At 38.4% G+C, this 24059-nt stretch overlaps 1 protein-coding gene across 1 annotated transcript in view; it reads right to left on the reverse strand.

The window, feature by feature from the left end:
- The window catches only part of LOC119742595 (MAGUK p55 subfamily member 5-like), a 45368-nt gene extending 45156 nt beyond the window's left edge, over window positions 1-212 (reverse strand). Inside the window, exon 1 of the mRNA XM_038218704.1 lies at window positions 82-212. The gene's annotated coding sequence lies outside the window, so the exon portion shown is untranslated. The remainder of the gene's footprint in view (window positions 1-81) is intronic.
- Window positions 213-24059: the final 23847 nt, after the last annotated feature.

A 24059-nucleotide genomic window follows, 5' to 3' on the forward strand; every position in this document is an offset into this window, starting at 1 on the left:
AACAATTTAAACGTAATTTTCTATGACATTTGAACAACAGTAGGAAAGACATAGACAAACAAAAAATAAACAAAACCTTACCTGATGAATGTGGTTGATGACTTCCGAGTGTGAAGCATTATGAAGGGACTTGCCATTGACTTCTAGAATCTCATCTCCAATATCAAGATCAGATCGATCAGCCGGGGAACCTGAATCACAGAAATCACAAAGACAAAAATGGACAAATAACCATTAGATATATTTAAGTAAAAACACAAGACAGGCCTAGTGAAAGTGGTCACAGAGTGCACCAACTTCTAATCGATCTGAATTCACTGGAAGTCTTTTCATGTATCTGGTGTTGACAACGGGCAGATTTAGCCAATCCGTTGGAATTATGGGTCATCTACAATGTATGTCAGACTTCTGGGCGAAGGTGAGACATATAGCAAGTCTAATTCACAAGCGACAGTCAGTCAGTCAGTCAGTGAGTCAGTCAGATGCAAAGATGACTTTAGGACTGCCCCTCTGTCTGCAAATTAAATCCGACGATTTCAAAATCATTGTGCAAACATACTGGTTTCCATTAATAAACAAACTGAAATTCATTACTTAGAATACGTTCACGAGTCATATTCTAAAAGCGATTTTATCCTTCAGGATTTTTTCCCCAAAGTAAAGAAGTTTTCTGAATTGATCAAAATCCAATGCTGTGCACACATAAATCACACATTTTGTGTGCTTGGAAACTAAATTAGTAGTAGACTCTTTCATGCGAGGGACGTACACATGCATTATGAGTAAAAAAAATCAGTCTCCGTGTTGGACCATTCCGTGTTAGAAAGACTCCCAACAGTCACTTCAAATCATTGGCTCAATGATTTCCTGCAGGAATTCCACAAAACAGGACCCAAAATAACAGAGGACAATGGTCATCCTGACAGTAATGTAAACATGGACAATTGTGATCGTGAATAAATCACTTGCATCACCAAATATATAAACCCTTTTTAAATTCAACTGCAAACATCTGTTACATACCGGTACATGTATGTATGTAGAATAAAATAATACACTCTGGATTGTCAACAGAGGGCGCTGTTACACTTCAGCAGTGTTTTCACTATGTCCACATGTCATGTACAATACTTGCACGTACCGGGACAGGCTGTACACAACAGATGGGTCAACTGGAAAGCTGCTTGTTTCAGATATATTCATCATCACAAAGTCAAGGTTTTTTTTAATGCTTTTGAATGTTTTAGTCCGTGTTCTCACATACCAGTACTCTGGTCTGGAAGGATAATTCTGCCAATATTGCTGGCACGTATCATGGAGGCTCCATGCACGTACGGTATATAGGCTACACGCAACGGTAGACAGCTTACATACCCCCTCATTGAGTCACATTGTATAATCCCATTCTCAGGGTCGTTTGAATAGAATTACTTCTCGTCATGCCATTGTAACCCGAGCATGACGGAACATCGCTATACCCCAAAAAAATTCCATGTGACAACAACTGCAATTATCTCTTATTTACATTGTACAAAAATGACCTTGAGAATCACTTAATACCACAGGTACTGAATGCACGAGACACCATATTTGAAGTGATGCAGGCAAGTGAAGAGAATTTTCATCTAAATTAGTGCTCCTATAAAAGCACAAGATAAAATCCCCCTAAAAGCAAACTTAATTTAATTTTTTTTTCATTTGAAACGATTATCAAGTCTCTCCAACTAATGCTCAGATTATAGACTCGGATTTGGGTGGGAACCAAACCCACAGCCTCCTGCTGTAGTGCAAACGTTGTCGCAGCACTTGACCGACGAGGCTGTCGGGGTCAGCAGTCTCACCTGGGTAAGCTTGTTCAGGGGTGAGAGTGACCACTGATAAAAATAGTTGAAAACAGCTGAAAAAGGTGTAAAAAAGCTGAACTTTGGAAATCTCCTATAGATACTTTTGTACACAGCAAGTGAGGGAAAAAGCTGAAAAGAGCTGAAATCAAAAGGAGAAAAAAAGCTGAAATCAGCTTTAAAGCTGAGATTTCACACCCCTGCAAGTTGTAAACGGTTTCTCCCCAGCCCTTGGACAAAACTGGGTGTGTAGGTTTTAAAGAAATTCCATTCTACAAATCATGATGTTATAAAACAAACAAACTAACAAAGTCCCAGAGTTGTAATGACTCGAGTCAATGACTCGACTTGAGTCACAATTTTTGGTGACTCGACTCGACTTGAGTCCCTAAGGGTACATGACTCGACTCGACTCGAGTCCCTCATCAGAAGACTCGACTCGAGCGAAGGCTAATAAGACTCGAGTCCCAAAAATAAAAGCACAACTTTGCGAAAAGTATTTGCAATGACTTACGTGTCACATACTCCCACCTCATGATTCTAGAACGCACAAAATACTATTCAGGAACCAGATTTTTAAAAACATTTTCTAATTCGCTGTTTCATCATTGGCTTTGGGCGATTTCTTATAAAGCTCTTGGATTCAAACGCTGGCTAAACTTATGGCCTCCTTTTATAAATTTTGGTATACATATACATGTACATGTAGTGTTCAAATATTTGTGACTCGAATTGACTCGAGCTAATTCTTTGACTCGACTCGACTCGACCTTTCGACCTAATGACTCGACTCGACTCGAGTCACTTCTTTAAAATGACTCGACTCGAGTCACTTCTTTAAAATGACTCGACTCAACTCGAGTCGCAAGAATAAGTGACTCGTTACAACTCTGCAAAGTCCACATGAATGTCAAAGTGGAGAATCACCCTCAAACGATCACCAATGAACAATACAAAATTCACACACAGACTTTAATGTAATTTGGTAGACCCGTGGGAATTACAGTACTCACTGTGCATGGCATGCCGGTCAATGAGGAAATGAATAGACACGCCCCCTCCCTGCCCCTCCCCCATCCCCCAATGTGTCATCATGTGCCCCCTCTCTACTAACAGCATGTTGATTGGTCCTAATTAAATCAGGTTCTTAGAATTAGTTCCAGACTCCATGCTGAAAAACAATTAAAGAACTACAAAATGTAACAAAATTAGTTTACAATGTAACCAGGAATCAATTACAGGTAGATGCTCTTATAATTGGCCTCAAGGCTAATGGATTGTATTGCATTCAAAACATAAACTAATTGTATGCAGCCCAACAAATTTATGCCATTACCGAGTACACATGTAGGTACATGTACGTGTGTACAGGTACAGTACATAAATACTGGTAGACTAAGCCTTGGAGCCTTGCAGGATATTAAACAAATTAAGGGGATATAGACTTAAATCTGTTTTTTTAAGGGGATAAAACAAAATGATTATGGCAGGTGTTTTGGGTGACTTGTATTAAGATAATTTCCGCTGGCACTTTCCAGGGCCTCATGTACATACATGTATATATGCTGTGAGATCATTCATGACACTGTTCTGTACCGGTATGTGTACGGTACATGAATGTCAATTTCTTAACATTTTGATAATTCTGTGACTCTTGTTTCAACTACCGTATTAGACATGGAATTTTGTGAAAATCCATCTTGGCTTTTATTTGAGATTTTTCATCCCACCTTTCAAGATGTAAAGTCATCATCAGGGAGGGTTACATAATCCCCAAAATATATCGTGTAGCGGTCCGACTATAGAGCTTGAGGACCGTTCCGACGATCCTCCTGACCCTACATGTAGATGCCTCCAGCTGGAAGTCTACCGGTATGCCACTGGTCACTGATTCCCCCTTCCCGATGAACGGCAAATCGTGAACGTGGGATGTGATAACTCTATTTTGAGGAAGTTTACCCCCAGGCACCACAGAAGACCAGAGACAAACAACACTCTCACACTCACCCTACTACGTACGCTCACTCAATCGTAGGACAATAAGAATTCACAGTGGCCCATATAACATTAAACAGTGGTTTATATAGGCCCCCTCTCCCCCCCCCCCCCCCCCCCTTAACAGCCGACTCCTAGATAATCTTATATTTGCGCTGTTAATCTAACTCAAACTTAGCCAGAAGTTTGGCTGCTTCAAGGCTGGTTCATACTTCATGCGAAGGTGATGCGAATTTGACGTCACCAAGCATTCGCTGCGAAATTCGCCAGAGTTGAAATGTGTTCAACTTACATGTGTGTGATGTCACCAACTTCAATGCCTATTCAGATTCAGCATGTCGTGGCCCAAGTAAAATTTACACCCTTTCACGTAATAGATTGTATTTCTTGAGAAATAGTCAGGCTTAATGTAATATATAATTTCATTGAAGAAAAAAAGACATGAAACTGAGTTGTACTTTTTTGTTTTCTGAATGTTGCACTTTTTGGGGGCACACTCTGTTCATGTAGTGTATTGTGTAGCTGCACATCAGCCGGAAAAACAAGATGGTGATTGATGGTCAAGATATCCACACTACTGTCTTTTGCCATTGTCCTGGGGTTAAGTGGTAAAAAGCCTGAAAGTCGCAACTGATTTAGTCCTGATTTAGTCTGAGAACGCATGAGCAACAAATCTTGAGAAGAGACATCGTTTGTGTTCAGCACAAGCAGACACCAAAATGACCAAGAGTATCAGAAGTGAAGTATTAATTCAAAATTTGTAAGGTTAGGCCCTATTATTCCAAAACTAAACTTGGGCAGATCTGTTTTTCATTGTGGTGTCTCAATCAAAAGAATATAACTAGAAATATAGTAATTTAAAATAAAAATCTTTTTGGGGATTATACCGTACTTAAAATAGCTTCGAAGTTCATTTTAAAAATATGCTTATAAGAACTTGAAGTAAGAAGGATGGAAGATCAGGGATGCCAGTGGGTTTTTGCTCCAGGGCCTGAACAATTGGACATTTGAAAGATGGCAATCATGCACCAAACGAACGCAACACACCATTGACTCACTGCAACACCACTACACATGTTGATGGAGGACAACAACAATTAAACGCACTCTCCTGGTAAATGTGACATATAAATTGCATATAAATGAACTGCGTGCATGTTAAACATTGAAGTGCAGCGAATTGTGTCCATCGTTGCTAGGTGATTTGCATAACGCATCCCTTATAAATAAACAGTAGTTTACATGGAAGTCACTGAAGTTACAGGTGATGGTAAAAAAAAAAAAAAAAATGGGACCGCACAATAAGCTCTGGCCATCTTGGAAAGTCACAATGCAAAATAATAGTTACTTTCATAACGCAACTCTCTCCTCACCTGTATACGCCCTCGAGACTTATAAAACTGACACAGGAACAGAGGTAGGGGTGATGTATAGTCACAGGTGTGTGGAAGCCCTTTAAGTTCCAAGCGCATTACATACCACATGACTATAACATGAGCACATTATCTTGCCTCCATGTACAAAATGTTCATAAACAACGTCACAAATTGTTACAAACAATTAGGATTATTGTCAACTATTTAATGTATTTTGTTTGCTTTTTGTGGACAGTTAACATTTGGTACTTACATGTACAGTTTTATGGGACACTTAGGGGGTTAGTTTTTGGTCAATTTTGGGGGGACCGACCCTTAAGTGACTTGTAGACGCTCTGTTGCCAGAGCTTGAAAATGTGCTACATGTAAAACACACGTCGGGTAAAAACAGACATTTTCCATCCACTCAGCTGCCCCAGATACAACATACATAGTTATCATCACGTACATGTAGTCAAGGGCATCGCAATGCTCTTGGATGCAGCTGATGCACTAATTGAATCAATTGTTGATCTTCTTAATGGGTAATCACTCCAATATTGATTCCTGAACCAGATTTTAAGGGTTACACAACTTGACTGGAGATATGCATTATAGTCATATTCAATTTCCAGATGTACTCGTTCCGAGGCCATTGTACACTTTTTTTAGCACACGCCAAAAAATGCACTTAACGTAGCGGTACCTAATAGCCATGTTATATAGATTATGGAGAAAATGCACATGATGCACATAGATTAATAATAATAAACAAGCACAGACTGCACTTTCCTACTCAATAATTTGGTTGGCATTTCGCAAAGTTGGAACGTTTAAATTTTTAATCCTAGACTTTACAAAGGCTTTCCCCTGCCCGAGTAAGAGTTCAGCGGCATGAAGCATAAGGGCAGATTGAAACTGACATGTAATAACCCCTCGGGCAAAAAACCCCAAAAACGACACGTGTATGTAGAAGGTTCATTTTATACATTTTGGGTCCAAAGTGCGACATTATTCCTGTGCCTGTATGCAGAATCTTGTATCGAGCACGGTTAGATGAGGTTCATGAAATACATTTTGTACAGGTAGAAATCCAATACACAAAGCTGTCTCCTGTCAGAACCCTCAATTAAGTTAATGTATACAAAACGTGCAGGTAGCATGAGAATTAATGAGTTTTTCTATCAACTTATGGCCAGGTACACACGTACATATACAATAGCCTATAACATTGTAGTGATGCATCCACTTTATCTTTTTTTTTCACTCAAACTCAACACAGTACACGTGTTTGTGCAAAGATCGTAAAACATGGTCCGTGAGCAATTTACATTGCAATCTTTCGTAACGTGCAACTTTTTTTGCAGATTTTCTTAATTACTATTACAGATTTTTAATTTCACACGTACATTACGTTTTTATTTGCATGTACACAGTTGAATGGGAAGTACACATGTGTACATGTACATGCCCTTGCATACTTAAATATCACGTGTGCCTTCTCATTTAGTTTATTTAGAAAGTCGTTTGGGGGTGGTGGTTTTGTTTTGTTTTTGTTTTGTAAAGTGCTGCGGAAACTGATTTCATGATGTGAAATTTCAGGAAATTCCACTTTTAGAAGGAGTGGTAAATGTCAAAGACAGTTCCTGGCTCCACAAGACTTGGCTTGCCATCCATACCCAAGTGGCTGTTGTTCCCCCATGAGTGGGATCTTTGTGGAACTCGATGCCTGAGGCTTGCTTTTCCTTGTCCTATGATCTCCTCTCCTTCATAACAAAATTGTTAATTCCTTTCTTCTGAATCTCATTTCTTTTTTTTTTCTTTTCATTTCTTTTGTTCCATCCGCCTACACTTTTCTCTGTAGCCAATTAGCTAACATGTGAGTGGCTTTCAACCTTTATAAGGCCAAGAACAAAATAAAAATGGTTTGTCATCCCCGCCCACTTTCCTTTTCTCCTGGCTGCCTCCATCCCCCCCCCCTTTTTTTTTAAATTCATACATATGTCAATATATATTGTCAATATATACATGTACACATACATTTTTTAATTTGTTTCCAACAAAATTGTAGCAAAATGTATGTAGAAAGGGTTACAGCTCCTTCGGACACACGTTTGTATCAGCAAAATAGTCAAGAAAATTGAAGAATCCATCTGTCATCTTGGAGAATCTGCCACCTGGGGGGGGGGGGGGGGGGGGGGGAAGCACCCGCCTCCTTCATTTTTAAAAAAAGGCCTGACGAGAACTACTTATTTTTCTACTCGGCCTAATGGGCAACTTACAATAACCCCCCCCCAAAAAAAAACCCCAAATATTTAAAAGTCAATCAAATAAACTAACTAAAATTTCTGCCCTGAAGGCTTATTGAGGTCCTAGGATCAATTGGAATATCAGCTTGATATCACCAGGGTCAATCAGATGCAACCTGTGATACCTAAAGACCTGGAATTACAAAAACACCTGCACGCTTATTCCAGTGTATGATGTAAACAACCCCTGTTGTGCAATAGGGGAATTCAACAGACTCGTTCACATCAATCTACATGTTTCCTACCTCCCTGATGTAAATGAGTCCTAGCCTGATGTATGAGTGACGTCAATCAGTTTTCCCTCAAAACCACACTTTAATGTAAAGCAAAGATTTGTCCAAGAAGATGTTGATAATACAGTACAAAGCCAACTTTGACTGGTTTTGTTTCAAGTCAGTTTCTTGTTTGTACCAGTAGCATATTCCCACTTTGGCCAACATAAACAGCCTAAATATGCAAAAGACTCAAAGCTGACTGAAAACAAGATGGTGTAAACTTGATCGCATATTGGCAATGAATTTTAACCCACGCATGCGTCTACACATACATATCTACACATGTATCGTGTAACTCAGGGCAAGATCAGCAGGTTGTTGCTGGGCCTGATCAATGTACATGTTTATGTGCTACCACTGCAGGATTTTAAAAAGTCTGGCAAAATGCCAGAATTAAGTAGTTATATTTAAATGTAATACATGTACATCATTTGCTTTTGCTGTAATATTCAGAAATGGATGGATTTGAGGATAAGTATTTTATAAATAGCAAAGTTACACTGACATGTTTTGAAGTTTTGTGTTCATAGATGGTGAAAAAAACCAAGAAAAAATGATGTTCTTGTAAGTGTTCCCTGACCCTACTTAAGATGAAACAGATCAATTAATAAATATCAGATGAATTGTCAGGTAAGGGAACCAATTGCAAACAAAATGTGAACTACATGTACATGTACATGTAACTAAAATTGGTAAATTGGGTGCAGTATTTGAAACAAAGTCAGTTTTTTTTACTTTTCTTGAAAATGACAGCACACTGGGCACAGTGATTTCACAGGGAAATTTCACAATAATTTGGTACAAGTTTTTTAAGCTTGCAAGTGTTGTACATGTATGTATATTACATACCTTTAAAAGAGCATGTTTCAAGAGGATTCTCCCCTTTTGGGTGTTAAAAAATGTGTTTACCACAAAAACATAATAAATACATTTTGTCAATTTCTTGTGGTCCACACCTTTGTAAAGGTAAAAAAAACAATATTTATTTTAAAAAAAATATAATTTTTGCAAAATCTGGCCAAATGTACATGATGTACACCTTTAAGGAATCTACAAGTACATGTAAACATGTACGGTAACATTCATACTAAACTCTGCAGAAAATAACTCCAATGCAAACCACCGTCTGCATTGTCATCATGAAGCAAGTTGGTTTCACTGAGGCGGTCGATATTTCACTGGAAGTGATACGCGGACACATGATGGAGTCAATGCTACCCAGTCTGCACAATATCGCTGCCTCTGCCAACCAGCGCTGAGATTATCCCATGGTTCGTTAGCAGCAGCTCTTGACATGGACAATCAAGGTGGACAATCAAGGTGCTTCCATCATAGAGCAAGGCTATACATGTGCCGATTATACCGAATATTGGATCATATCTGCCGAATATCCTAATCAGCATGTTACCAAATAGAATATTCTAAAAATGTAAGCTTTCTCAACCAGATTAAGAAAAATATCTGCGAAGATTCATTTCAAAGTTGTGAGGTTTCATTGTTTGTCAAATGTGACATTTTTGGTGGGCAGCCACTTTACACGTGCATGATTTGAGAGCTTCCCTTAGGGATGTACATGCAAGCTGTAATCTGCATCTTAAAAATCTGTCAAATATCCGAGCTAGTCACCTATCTCAGAAAAATATATTGGTACATGTACATATAAGTGTTTATGATATTCATAAAAAGCTTTTACACATGTACCTCAATATCGAATCCAAGTTTCAGAATTCGAATACTAAATTATTCAAAAATTATGTACAGCAAAGCAAGGCTCCATCATCCAACACAAGACAAAGTCTGCATGGATACATGAATATGTACAGTACATTGTACAATATACAAATAGCGTATCCGGATTTTGGGTCCAGAGGGGGCACAATTTGGTAATTGTTTTGAAATAGCGGCCCCACTTTATTATTATTTTTAGTGCGCAATTATTATTTTTAGTGGGGGGGGGGGGGGGGAGGGGTGTCCCTGCTCAATACCCCATTGCGCTATTCTGTTTGTGAGCACATGTACACGTGTACGTTTTAAAAAGAACGCCAGGCTTTTTTCCTTTCTTTGTTGACCACAAATTATTAACTTGAACATCACGATACATGTATTAGTTTACACGTATATATTGTACTTAGCATTTGTTGTGCCTCTTAAAAGGGGTTTTCAAGTGGTCTTCAAGATGTCAGCGCTAGGCCAGTACTTACAGAGTTCTGTAGTTGACCTGATCTTTCCCTCACCTCAGCAAAAGCCATTGAACAAGCACTTACATGTATTAAATTGTACATTTCCTAATAGATTACACAAGACACGGAGTAGGGTTTCTTGTAATTTAAACAATTTTGTTGTTGTTAAAATACACTTCAATTAGTGATATGGATGGCAGTTCACATGTTTGTTTGTTGTTGGTGTTTGTTTGCTTGATTATTTTTTTATTGTATTTTTTAATTAATTTATTTTTTTTTTTTGGGGGGGGGGGGGTGTTTTTCGCTCCCAAGATTGTTAAATGCCACATACTGAACTTCTGGCCCTGCCTTACGGCACTGCAGTGAAGTGTGTCCAAGTACCTGTGCATGTACAAATTTGTGATATGTCTGTTTGTTTGTTTGTTTGGTTGGTTGGTTTTGGGGTTTTTAGTGGGTTTTTTTTTTTTTTAGGGGGGGGGGGCGTTGCTTTTTGCTCGCAAGATTGTTAAATGCCACATACTGAACTTCTGGCCCTGCAAGGCACTGCAGTGAAGTGTGTCCAAGTACTTGTATACATGTATGTACAATACATGTACACTTCAAATAGTGAAAAGGATGGCAGACACTATCACCAAACATCCATCTGCAAATTAACATCATAATACAATCTATAAATCCCTGCATCATACATGAATGTAGGTAGTCGAATGGTGATACACCAAAATAATGAAGCCACAAGAATAAAAGAATTGCATGCGTACATGCAAGATTGTTAAAAACAATGTTATTGTACAGGTACCGGTAATTTATGTAATTGATATATACAACTTAACAAAAAAACTCAATCCCGGAGAAATGTTCTATAGATTTAAATATCAAATTTGCCAAATAGCTATCCCTAACAGTCCTGAATCCTCCAATTTCAATATGATTTTGCATACCCCCTAGGGAGTTAGGGTTATTAATGCCAATTACCGGTACATACATACATGTACAGTTCATTTTTTAGGCCCGTTGCCAGCAAATTTGTGACTCAGTGTACATTCCATTCAATTCAACTTTATGCCAACTTGTTTTTTCATACTGCTGTCTGCAGTATCGCAATGCGACATTTTTCATTGGGGAGGTTAATCAAATTTATTTCCTGAAATTTCAATTTGGCTGATGGCTGTACTGATGGTTTACATCACATCGTATACGGTGTGCCACGGACAAACAGGCCATGAGAAGACAGCGCAATTAGTGCGTTGATCAGATGCACTGCTATACCCCTCCCTTCTTCACCTTCCCTTTTCCCTTTTTTGGTCATTTTTTTTTATCTCTCCCCCCCCCCCCCCCCACCCCCTTGGTACACCTCTGGCAGTTTGTTCAGGCATGCAACGGGGAAGGAGGAAAAACGAGGAAACTCTGAATCATTTTGTGCAATAATTTTCAATTTGTATTTGGCATTTTCATGAGAAGTAAAAAACAAGGAAATCAGCAGATCCAAGGAAAAGTTGCAAGCCTGTTTATTCTGTAAAACAATGTGATGTTTTATTTAGAATTACACTTTAACCAGTTCGCGCAAAAGTTTTGCGGTATTCGGAACGGATGATGGATAAACACTGAGGGACCAAGGCCGGAAATATCTGTCAGCGACCCGCTGCTCCAGTGTGCTGCTCCAGGGTGATGGCTTCCCGCTTGAGGTCGAGTGAAAATTAATTCTGCGCCTCATTTCTTTCTCGTAAAAATAATACCGGCGCGAACTGCTTACTAGTGGTCCAACTGGACATGTTTATGTAACTATGTGTCGAATCTAGTAAAAAGGGCCATACGTACATGTACAAGGTTACGTAGCTTCACATTGTGCAAACGTCCGTGGTCGACAGTTGCATGACAGCCCTACTGACCGTATAATCATTTGCGATGGCAACATGTGACACACATGAAGTACATGTACAATGTACATTGCGCAACCAACTTTCTCGGCTCGTATCTTTTTGCATGCAACACACACCGACGTCAATTCACCGTCCATGATCGATCGTTACATCGCCTTTCTTCTCAATGCAGTTACGTGGAAATCAAAAGCTTTTCCAGAAAGTATTTTGGAAAAAAAATCAAACAGAGAGTGAATTATTGCCGTTTAGATTTAGATACAAACTTAACATCATTGAATGGCCCAGAAAACTAATAAACAAATCACTATGACTTTCCGATCAGCGTCGCCGTCCAACCCCGAAACTTAAAAGACAACTTCCGTTGACTTTCACTAAACAACCGAGGGTGTAGTCAGAACTACGGAGCACAAAAATTGACCCGCGCCTTAAATCATGTTATTATTTTACGATCTGTTTTGCCGAGATGCCAATCTCGGCACACTGTTATTTGTTGGAATGAATATGAATTTTTCATATCTCATCTGTAGGAATAAGATCTAATCGTACTGTTTCAAGTATCCAAAAATACATGCAGTATGCATTAGGCTGATATCTGGGTGTTTTTTTTCATTGGCTTTAGATAAAATCAGTGCGATATGAGGTACATATGTATGCAATCATCCACGCTGCATGGTCAACCACCTATATAATTAATTAATTGAGTATCGCAGGTGAATTAGAATGAGCTGTGCAACAACAGTCGGAGAACAGTGTCACAGATGGTAGATTTTGTTATATTTTTGCTGGAAGGGTCATTTCAAATAGATTTTTTTTTTTCATTGTACTTATATACAATGTAGTCACAGTACAGGCCTACTAAAACTCAAAGTTCAATTGCATTATAGGGCATTGCTATTTTTGGAAAGTCTGTATTTGTCAAATGCAATGTAATCATCAGCACATGGTTGATTTTCCATCAAGATTTTCTTCTCGCATCTTTCCATGTGTCTGATTTTACTTTTTCAATTTTTTCGAAGAATTTTTTTTATTATAAATAAGAAGCCTTTGTGGATTTAATATATTTTACTTCAAATTTTTAATTATATTTTGCATGCCGTTTTGTCTACCTAAATCACAAGAAATTTATTTATTTCATATTTTAACAAATGTGTAAAACAAATAAAAAGTTTGTTTATCAAACCACAGACCCAACTTCTGCACATAAAGTTATCCTTGATTCAACAAACGTCGATCCACACTGTTTTCAGAAGTAAGACACAATGGAGACTCCAAAGAATGACGTTTTACCATTATTTGTGCTCAAATTATGGTCACGTAACTTTCGTGGCAGCCAAATCGACTCATTTGCAGACGACGATGTTCTCAGTGCTTCAGTTATGTTCGATATTACTCAAATAGTTTTCCATGTACAATATAGTAATGCTTACAACATTTAAGTCCAAGACTGTGTAGGGTTTAGCTTATTCAGTAAAAAGATCGGTCAAAGTACTAAGTGCGCGAATAATGGTCACACGAGGATACATGTATTAAAATTGACTCGTTGTTCAGGCATTACAAATGACTAAATTGATACCCAGACAACTAATGACAACATCAAGGAAGCTGTGATGGTTCGCTTGAAAGCTTTGATCAATTAGGCCCTACCGGTAGATGGATAATACCTGGGGACGGTATCGGTAACACATGTAGATGAGCTGGGATGCCAGTACCTCTGATCAGTAACTCAGGCTTTTGGTTGGCCTGTGTTACATGTACATACATTGCACATACATGCACATATTCATGAATGTACTTTTTTTCTTTAATAAGTTGCCCGTTGCATAAACACTTACAGTGATTTAATACACAGTTGAAAGCCACAAAAATAAAAGGCTTCAAAACTAAAGAGTGAAGACAGGCACAACAAGGTTTCAGCCAGAGGGGTATCTAACTGGACACCTGTGGGCTATTTTGTACACCCGAGTTTGTTAAAAAAAAAAAAGGCAAGTTTGTAAGTGTAGAGTGCCAGTTATGTATTTGCATGCACCCTGATTTCAAGCCATGGCAAAGTTAGACACCCAATTTTCAAACGCTAACTTAATCCCTTGAACTTAATCCTGCTTGCCCCTGTAGCCCAAAATCAAAGCTGAGCAGGGCAATGCGGTACATGTAGGTACCGGAAAGTCAGCGTCGCCATAATTGTATATACATGTAGTAGGCAAAGATTGTTTAGCGCACCATGTTGGGTAGTACCGGTAGGCAAGCCTTCATATCTGTGATAGATGGCAAAAACCGTGAGAAAATCGAGGAGCCATCACCAGTGCTAGCTGGAAGTGACATGCCATTTGATAAAGAATTTGCATTTATTTTACACTTAGGGCCTATATAAGCCCTAAATATACAATGTAAACCTACTCTCTAGTTACAACGCAAAATATGGTTGCTTAGAACCAAATGCTTTCTTACTACAATGTTGGCCCATCACCATGGAAACAAGATGGTTACCTGGTGATAGAGTAATGCTTTTGTCACAGTTCATCTGAATAGTGACTTGACTTGAGACTGAAGGACTTGTGATGGACTTGGGATGGACTTGCAGGGACTTGTGATGGACTCGCATGGTCTTGCAGGGGCTCGAATGCAACTCTGCATAATGATGCATAAACTTGATGGGAAAAAGTTTGGGAAAAAGGTGTGTGCTGATTTTTACCGGTCAACTCCTTGCATTTACTGATGTCAGCTACCGATACCTGTATGAATGCCATCTAATGACTGAGCAAGTTGCCTAGTAACTACCAACCGGTTTTCTTTCATCCTGGATGACGTTGATGACCAGTTTATTAACAGAACAATACATTGGCAATTCCGCGCAACAGTAGGCTAAACATGGCCGAACAGAAGAACTTTGAGAAATCTGCCGAACTACAAGAATGACCAACTCAAAAAAGTGGTATGAAATTTGTAAAAGAGGACAAGAAGACCTTCCATTTGAGTGGTGCTTCAGAGAGATGGAGTAAGATTAAGTGTATTTTTTTTTTTTTTTTTAGGGCAGAGTGACTTTTTTATAAATTATTTAGTGGCTTATATGTTTTAACTTGTACAAAAGATAGGCAGATGAGGGTAACCAGCCTTTTTTTTTCTTTCAAGATCTAGACCTGTACTACAACTGAATTTTTTTCTACGTGGGGATCTTGTAAAAATACTCATCTGGTTATTGCAGTTCCACTCTAAGGAATCTGCTGTATTAATTAAGAGAAAGGCAGTTTTTGGCATGTTCTTTTGGTGTAATGCGAGCGCCGAGCAACCACATTTCCAAATGAGGGAACATACAATTTGTTTGTTGTCATCAAGGAAAAGCCTTGAATATTGGGTATGTTTGTGCTAAAAAGAAAAAGAGATAATCCAATTAGTATGAAGACCACAGCAGTCAGAATATAAAAGGATGCAAAAAAGTGCAATACCAGTGACCGTGGCATTGTCAGCATAGTCTGCAGTCACGGTCATGGAAGAAATAAGACGATATCAGGGTTCGACCTTCACTTTTTTTCACTAGCCAGCCAGGCTACTGAAACAGACTCTTAACTAGCCCGCGGGCATTTTCACTACAGCCCGCATGTATGTGGGTGTTTGGTTTTTTTTAGCTCAATTACAAACTGGCGTACTTTCAGGCTCAATTCTGAGGCAATTTGGTCATTGTTTTCAAAAACAGATCTAATAACTTAACCTTTTAAAACAGTTGATAAAAATATGATTAATGATTTATTTCTTCCTGTCCTTTTATCTTTGCCGTATCCCAATAAGTTTTTGACTCGCCAGCCGGGCTACTTAAGGAATAGTTTGACTAGCCCGCCGCTGTTCTGACTAGCATTTGGCTAGCGGGCTACCGCTAATTTTGAACCCTGGATATTCAGATTTGGGACAATACACCGGGGCTTTTTGGCAGTGAACAGACATTGCTATTTTTGTCATCATGCCCACTTCATACTATTAGAAGTGATGTGGCTCAAAAACAGTTGTCAATCACATCACCAGCGTATAATGTGATTATTCCACCATGCCCACATACCGATACACATGTATACGCATCCACGTGTATTACATGTACCAGTACCTGTCTCTCCAAATCGTAATGTGAGATGCCTCATTATACATAGAAACAACCATACAAAATGGTGACGTGACAGGTAAATCCTCCTCCGCTCCCATCATTTCTAGTTGTCACTACTGTGTAAGATGCGAAGATTAACGAAGCATCACCACTGCTGAACTACCTGTACCGGTACATGTACCGTACATGTAAAGTCATTTATTGTTTCTACGACTGTTGTTACATGCAGATAATCAATTTATATCAATGTTCTGACCTTTGATATAACGTTCAGACAAAATAATGAATATAATACCGGTAAGTATCTAGCAATCCATCTTCAGGCATCAGTTGAAATATTGCGATGTTAACAAATTACTGACTGCATATGGCGAAGCATATTTGGAATCAGTTTCTTGCTCAACCTTATACCATCATCAAAGGGTAAAAATATCTTTGAAAGCTCTGCACTATAGTGAGCACCGTTTGTCTGAAAATTGATGAAATGTCTGAAAAATGCATATCTTTCCATACTACTAATGCCTTTCTCTCAGATTAAAAAAGTCTGATTTCAGACTCAGACAAAAGTCTGAAAAATGTCATGCCTGCATAGCTTCCCTCCAGAATTTAATTACAGAGAAAAAAAACAGCAAGATACATTGTACATTCAATCACTCACTCTTTGACAAGTGATTTTCAGATTTTTTTCTCTTCCTTTTCTTAATTCTTTATTTCTTCTGTCTGGCTTGCTTGTTGAGGTAATGAGATTCTTTTCATTTTTATATACATTTTTTGGAGTACATGTATATTCTTTGTGATGTTTTTGTTTTTATATTGTGTTTCGAAGACTTTCCTTTAGAAAAATCTTGCATTAATCTTACATGTATGAGATTAATTAAATAATAATTCTAACACACTTACAGCATGAACACTTAGTTTAACTTTTAACATGTACAATGTATGGTTTCAGCTCAAATTGCAGCTTTATGATCTAATAATACCTAAAATCTATCACTCAAACGGGAGTTAGTCTTTTAAAAGGTCATCCTTCCTAAGCAACTAAATCTTTTAAGACTTAATTTCCTGGCCATGCAATTGGCATCCTACAGATTCTCCGGAAGGGTATTAGCAGCGCTAATATTCCAGTTCCAAGGATACTTATGCAACCTGACAAAATCTATAGTCCCAGGCTTGTATGATCCTAGCTTTCAGTGTTCTTATAAGAGTTCTTTTTCAAAATTAATCTAAAATAATAACATTCCATTTGAAAACATAATGCATTCACTATTTAAAGGTATAGCCTAACATTTGGAAACATAAAAAAAAACTAAACTACCGTACCAAATTATAATGAAATACCTCACTTGAATTGACTGTATCAGTACATAAAGTCTCACTGAAATCATGATACCTAGTGTGCTGTCATTTTCAAGAAAAGGGGAATTTTTCTATCAATTTGTTACGATGGTCGGCCGACTATCGTTGGAAAAAACCCTGACTTCTGTCAAATTTGCACTGCCCCCAATTTACCAAATCTAGTCCACATTTTGTTTGCAATCGGTTACACATCCGTGAACATGCAGGTGCAAGCCAGCTAGTCTGGTTCCTTCACCTGACAATTCCTCGATTGCTCTGATTCATCTAAAGTAGGGTCAGGAACCAGACTACAAGAACACCAATTTTTCTCTTGGTTTTTCCAGCATCTATGAACACAAACTTTAAAAAAAGTCAGTGTAACAATATTGGCTATAAAACACCGGTACAAATCCATTCATTTTTGAAAATATCAGCAATTTAAGCAAATGTTCAAAAGTCAAGAGCTCTCGATTAGCACTACGCATATAGTGCACATAACACAACATTTCCATGAAAAAAAATTAATAAACTTTATATCACATAAAATTCCATCACATTTGATACAAAATACATGTACTAGTGTCTTCTACATACCAGTAACTCTTCTAATGCACTGGTGAATCACCCTAATTAGACTCAGCATTTCCTAATATTGATCATTTTAAGTATCACAAATCTTATTTGTGCTTGATTTATCAAATCACTACTTGTTCAAAGAAAAAATTATACCCCTCTTTTTTATAAAATTTGTGGCTCTAAATGGAGAAAGCGTATAATTTTTTAGTATCACAAATCTCATTTGTGCCAGATTTATCTAATCACTACTGGTTTATTGAAAACAAAACGTATGGCTTTTATTTGAAATATCTGTGAAAGTTGTGTTTTTTACCATTCGGACCTGGTAAATATTTTCCAAGTCAAGATTTCTGGGAAGCAATTGGTTGGACTTCAAATGCTTGTAAATGTACTGTGCATGTGGGGAGATGTTATCATCCTTATGGGTAGAATCTACATGTAGTCAACTTGTCTGTACTGTACTCAAATTGGTCAATGAACAAATACGACCCCTTCTCCCCCCCCCCCCCCCCCCCCACCCCCACCACCCACCCACTTCCCAAAAGCAAGTCCAAAGGTGTCTACGAGCTACATGTACATAAATTTATGCTATTGGCGAGACCATTTACTGTGTATCTTCATGGAGTGCATAAAAACGTGATCGTTGCATATTTTACTATTCTTCTTTTCCACCCAAATGGTGGCCCAGAATTGTGACCTGGCTTACAGTACATTCCAGAGTGAAGTTGAAAGGTATTTCCTTGTCACAAAATTACATGGCCCATTTGATGGATTGTTGTTGGTGTCTGCCAGGTGCACTGAAACTGAATGGGGCAAGAGAGTTGAAAAGTTGACAATACAGGAGGCCCTTTCAACACTCCAATCTCAATGTTGGCCAGTGTCAAACCTGAAATTTCAGGAACCCCTTTCACACTAGCAAGAATCCAACATGGCTTATGGATCAAACACTCATCACGGGTAAAAGTCTGCCCAGGTTGGGACCAGGGTTGAGGGGCTCTGCCCGGGTAGAAAATCCAAAATCTAGGGCTGACCCATGTGCAAAGTGAAACAAGTGTGAACAGTTAACACTTGTTGACTGATGTGATGTGGGATATGACGTTTTTTAACACCCGAGGGGCGCATAGCTAGGTATGTGCCCTGAGGTCCCAGTTTTCAATTGTTTTGTTATATGGTGCCAATAGCTCAAAAAGATAAATGGTTGTAACTTACTGTGTTAGAAATTAAATCACTGCGATGTAACCTTTGATAACTGAAGGTTTTGACGTCCTGCAGGACATGAGGCTAAGCGTTTGACGTTTCAGTTCTCATTGCGCAAAGCTGGCATGCTGGCTTCCACACAAGCGCGCACCGCGCGCAATGAGCGCAGTGCGATATGACCTTCACTGTGTGACATGCATTTTTATTCTCCAGACACGTGGCCGTCATAGACCAATGAAATTACAGTTTCCAAGCACATGATGTAACAATGTGCATTGTGGACCATAACATGATAACTATGGCCTCAAGTATCTGCCGCATGTACCGATACATGTACCAATGTCCCCACGGGCTCAGGAAGCATACAGTGTACGCCTACACACACCAGAGATTTGACATACATACATGTACATGTTATGTACATGTAAATGTGTGTACATTGTAAATGCATTTTTACAAAATGTAAGCACAAGATTTGAAGTGTATGATTTCCCAGTTGCATGCGGAATCTTGAGTTTTTCCCAAAACACTTCATCCTGAAATACATGTATGTAATCTGATATCCGTTATCCTGTGATGCCCTGTATTCTATTGATCTGTGTCTTAAGTTAGCCAACCACTGTCAACATTGTTGAGTGGTCTGAATATGTCAGAAGAGGCCCCTAGTATACATGCACATACATTTACGTACATATACATGGACATGAATTCTACATGTAACTTGTTCAGACATTTAAGGGATGTATTGCGTCCTTTGGGGCTAGAAAATGCATTTCTCGTCCGTTATGATACATGCAATTGAAGGAAGGAATGATCATAAGCTGATCATAAGAACATAAACATTCACACAAAAATACCCTGCAAACCTATGGTTTCCGTATTTTTTTCAATTTTTGTTGCCTTTTCCACATTCATGACATTGGCTCACGGCATATTTTAGCCTTTTTTACCCTTCCGGCTATTTTTTCGTTTGTTTTGTTGTTTGTTTTGTTTTTGTTTTGTTTTTGTCTGTTAATCTAAGTAATTTATACTTTTGGTTCTTCTTTTAGTCTTTGTTTTGCTATGTTGTTCTCTGACCAAAATCTCAGTAATGTTCCAATTGAGCCTGACTGTTCTTATTTTGAGAGTAATGATTTAAATAATCTTTCCCTTAATTCTGCAGATCATTTTTCCATTTTTTATATGAATTCTAGGAGTTTGTGTAAACACTTTTATAACATCCAAGATTATCTTTGTTCTCTAAACCACTCTATTTCTGTGTATAGTGTTACTGAAACATGGTTCATAAGCACTCCTCCTCTCTACATGTATACTAAAATGGATGGTTGCCATCTTGTTCACTCTTCCAGATCAATTTAAAGGGAATATACATCATTTGCTTTTGCTGTAATTTTCAGAAATGGATGGAATTGGGGGGTTGGAAATATATAGCAAATATAGTTACACTGACTTTTTTGAGGTTTTGGGTTCGAAAATGCTATAAAAACCAATCATTTTCCTGTAGTCTGGTTCCCTGACTCCATTTAAGAAGAAACAGAGCAGTTTACATATATTGTGGAATTGTAAGGTCAGGGAACCAGTCTAGCTGGCTTGTACTCGTTCATAGGTGTGTAATCGATTGCAAACAAGTGAGATGGTCAACTGGGGCCAGTATTTGAAAAAAGGCCAGCTTTTTCCAACGCTGATCGGCCGATCAGCGTTGGAAATTGACCACTTTTCTTGAAAATGACAGGTGCCATGATTTTACAGGATGCTTTACCCTGTCATTCACTAACAGTCCAGCAAGGTATTTCAAAATGATTTGGTAGTTTTATTTTTTGATGTTTGCAAATGTTGTATTTTCCCTTTAAACCGGAGGAGTGGCGATCTTCATTAGTGATTCCTTGAATTATCATGTTTGTGACGATCTCATGCCCACATGTACCGACTTTGAGAGTATTTTTTTATTGAGATTGAGCGTAATCAAGCTGCCAATCATTGTTGGTAATGTTTACAGGGCCCCAGGAACATCTGTCAACACTTTTCTCATTTCTTTTAACGCTTGTCCGAATTTAATTTCACAGGAAAAGAAATTGTGCTACATGTCGGGTGATTTTAATCTAAACATAATCAGTTGTTCCACTCATCAGCCCACGGAGGATTTTGTGAACACTTTTTATTCGTACGGTCTGCGTCCATTGATTGATAAACCAACACGTATCACTCTTAACACAGCCACCCTTATTGATAACATTCTTACTAACAACAATTGCAGTAACATTTCTTCAGGAAAACTTTATTCTGGCATCACTGATCATTTTCCCCTTTTTCAGATTACCCGGAACTGTCTTCAGCAATCTCATTCTCCTCCACACACATTTTCCTCAAGGATTATCAATGATAACACAATACGATCTTTTCTTGAGGCTATCCAAATGACAGATTGGAGTGATGTCTTTGCTTCAGATGACACAGAATCTGCTTACTATACCTTCCTTTCTATTTTTACTGATCTTTACAACTTCCCATTTACTACCAGAACTATCAGCAAATCTAGGAAGAACCAGCCAATGGATGTCTCCAGCAATAGTGAATTCTTGTAATCACAAGAACAAACTACATAAACGGTACTTGCACAATCCAACAGTGGCGAACGAACGTACAAAGAGTTTGGTAATCGTCTCACTACAATCATTCGTGCAGCAAAGAAGAGTCACTATATTCGGAAGTTCAATGCCAATAAAAACAATATTAAAGGTACCTGGCGTGAGATTAACAACATTATTGCCAAACCTAAGAAAGCTGAACTTCCGTCTGACCTCTCTGATGGCCGGCAGGTCTATAACATCGCTCCTGATATTGCTGAAGCTTTCAATACATATTTCTCCGGCCAGCATTGGCTGTTACAACTGATAATGTAGTAACCAACGGATAATGTATCACCAACCGATAATGTCACACAAATTGACCGATACTGTATCATTAACCGATAATGTAACAGAAATTGACCGATAGTTTAGTTAATGTTATACATGTACTGAGCAGGATTGAGGCTATATTGCAGAGTGTGTGGCTGATTTCGGAGGATGCACTGTCATGACTGTGTGAAGGTCTTACGCCGGACCTTGTGTTGTTTATGCTCAGCCATGCATAAATTTAGGCCTAGATTATACTTGAAATCCTCCGCACTGCTCCAGGATCAACACATTGACAGTGATTGTCAGAGGATTTTGCAGGATTGGGGCAGTAGTCACCCCTCCAAGGACCACAATCAAGAAATAACAGAGAATTTTGGAGGATTATTAATTAATTAAAGGCTGCATGCAGGCAGTTGGAGGATTTGCAGGATTGAGGTAACATCCTAGCAAAAATGCCTCTAGAGTTTAAAGGGAAAATACAACATTTGCAAACATCAAAAAACGAAATGATCACATTACCACGAAATACTTTACTGAATTGTTAGGGACGGACAGTCTAAAGCATCCTTTAAAATCGTGGCTCCTGGTGGGCTGACATTTTCAAGAAAAACTGTATTTTTCCAACGCTGGTCGGCCGACCAGCGTTGGAGAAAACTGTTTTTTTCTTCAAAAACTGTTCTTAATTTTTCATATTTAGTTATTCTGACTTTTCTTTGCAAATGATCACACACCTGTGAAGGGGTACAAGCCTGCTAGACTGATTCTCTGACCTTACAATTCCCCAAAGTGTATTAATTGCTTCATTTCATCTTAAGTGGGGTCAGGGAACCAGACTACAAGAACATGATTGGGTTTCTTGGTTTTTCCAGCATCTACAAGCCCAAAACATGAAACAAGTCAGTTTAACAATATTTTATATAACATACCTGTAGTAATCCTCCAAATCCATTTATTTCTGAAATTTGCAGCAAAAGCAAATGTTTGCATTCCCTTTAAGGGTTAAACAAAGATCACCATGATACATATAGAAGTCAGAACTAGAGTGGTACCTGGCGTGACACAGTGAATTGTCAAGTGACATGCATTCTATGTGACACCAGTCTTATGGTGACAATTTAGCTAAAAATGTAATGGCCTTATCCCCTGCTGGAAATATCTACAGGCAAGGCAACAAATCGCTGCTGCATCAAATCATGGACAATTAACACAGGTCATTTTCTCCATAAAATGAAACAATTGGTATTAGTAGGGTAATATGAAACACAACATTTTGGCAAGCTCTGCTTCAGATGTAACGTATTTCATTCAACTACACAGCATCACTCAATTTTCCTTTTAACCAGTTCATGCTGGGATTATTTTGACAAGAACAGAACGGGGCGTGGGATTACTTTTCACTCGACCTCAAGCCAGGCAGGTTGAAGCCTTACTTTTGGGATACGATCCTATACGCTTTTAACGTGAATCCTATGCAATTACATGTATACGGTTGGTCAAAAGTGTGCGTACAGTGTACATTATAATAAAAATTGCCCTTTAGCCGACACAAACACCTCGCTCCAAAAAGGAAGATAATCATCTATCTCAGCAAGCTAGCTAGCTTGTTTTCTTTGAAGATTCCATTGTCTAAAATTTCAAAATATCTCCGATTTTAATCACAGGTCATGTAATGAGTACTGAATGGTATTGTATACATGTACAATTCACAAGCATGCCTGAGGGTTTAATCAGTATTGGTTTGAATATCCTGCCAGCAAATCACCTGCTGTCCATGTCATTTCTCTCATGCTCTCATGACAAAGAATTTGTCTTTTTTTTTCTTTTTCTGACATCCTCTAGGCGAGAGAAAAAAATGTGATTATCATTACGAATTGGTCGGCCCAGAAATATGTCAGATTTCCGACCATTCCATGCTTGTTTACAAAGACTTGGATGAGAAAAATTAATTGAAAGAATGAGATGTTACACTGTCCATGCTATAATCAAGTCTCGCTCCTAATTTTTTAATTTTTTAATTGCCGTAAAGAATGTGCCCACGTTTCTAAAAAATCTTGGATTATCTGCAGCTAACAATAATTCAGTCTTTCTGGGCAGACTGGTTCCTGATCTCTAAGCCTATATGTCTTTTCTCT

Source organism: Patiria miniata, unplaced genomic scaffold (assembly GCF_015706575.1).
Source record: "Patiria miniata isolate m_02_andy unplaced genomic scaffold, ASM1570657v1 HiC_scaffold_6, whole genome shotgun sequence".
In the NCBI taxonomy this organism is placed as follows: Eukaryota; Metazoa; Echinodermata; class Asteroidea; order Valvatida; family Asterinidae; genus Patiria; species Patiria miniata.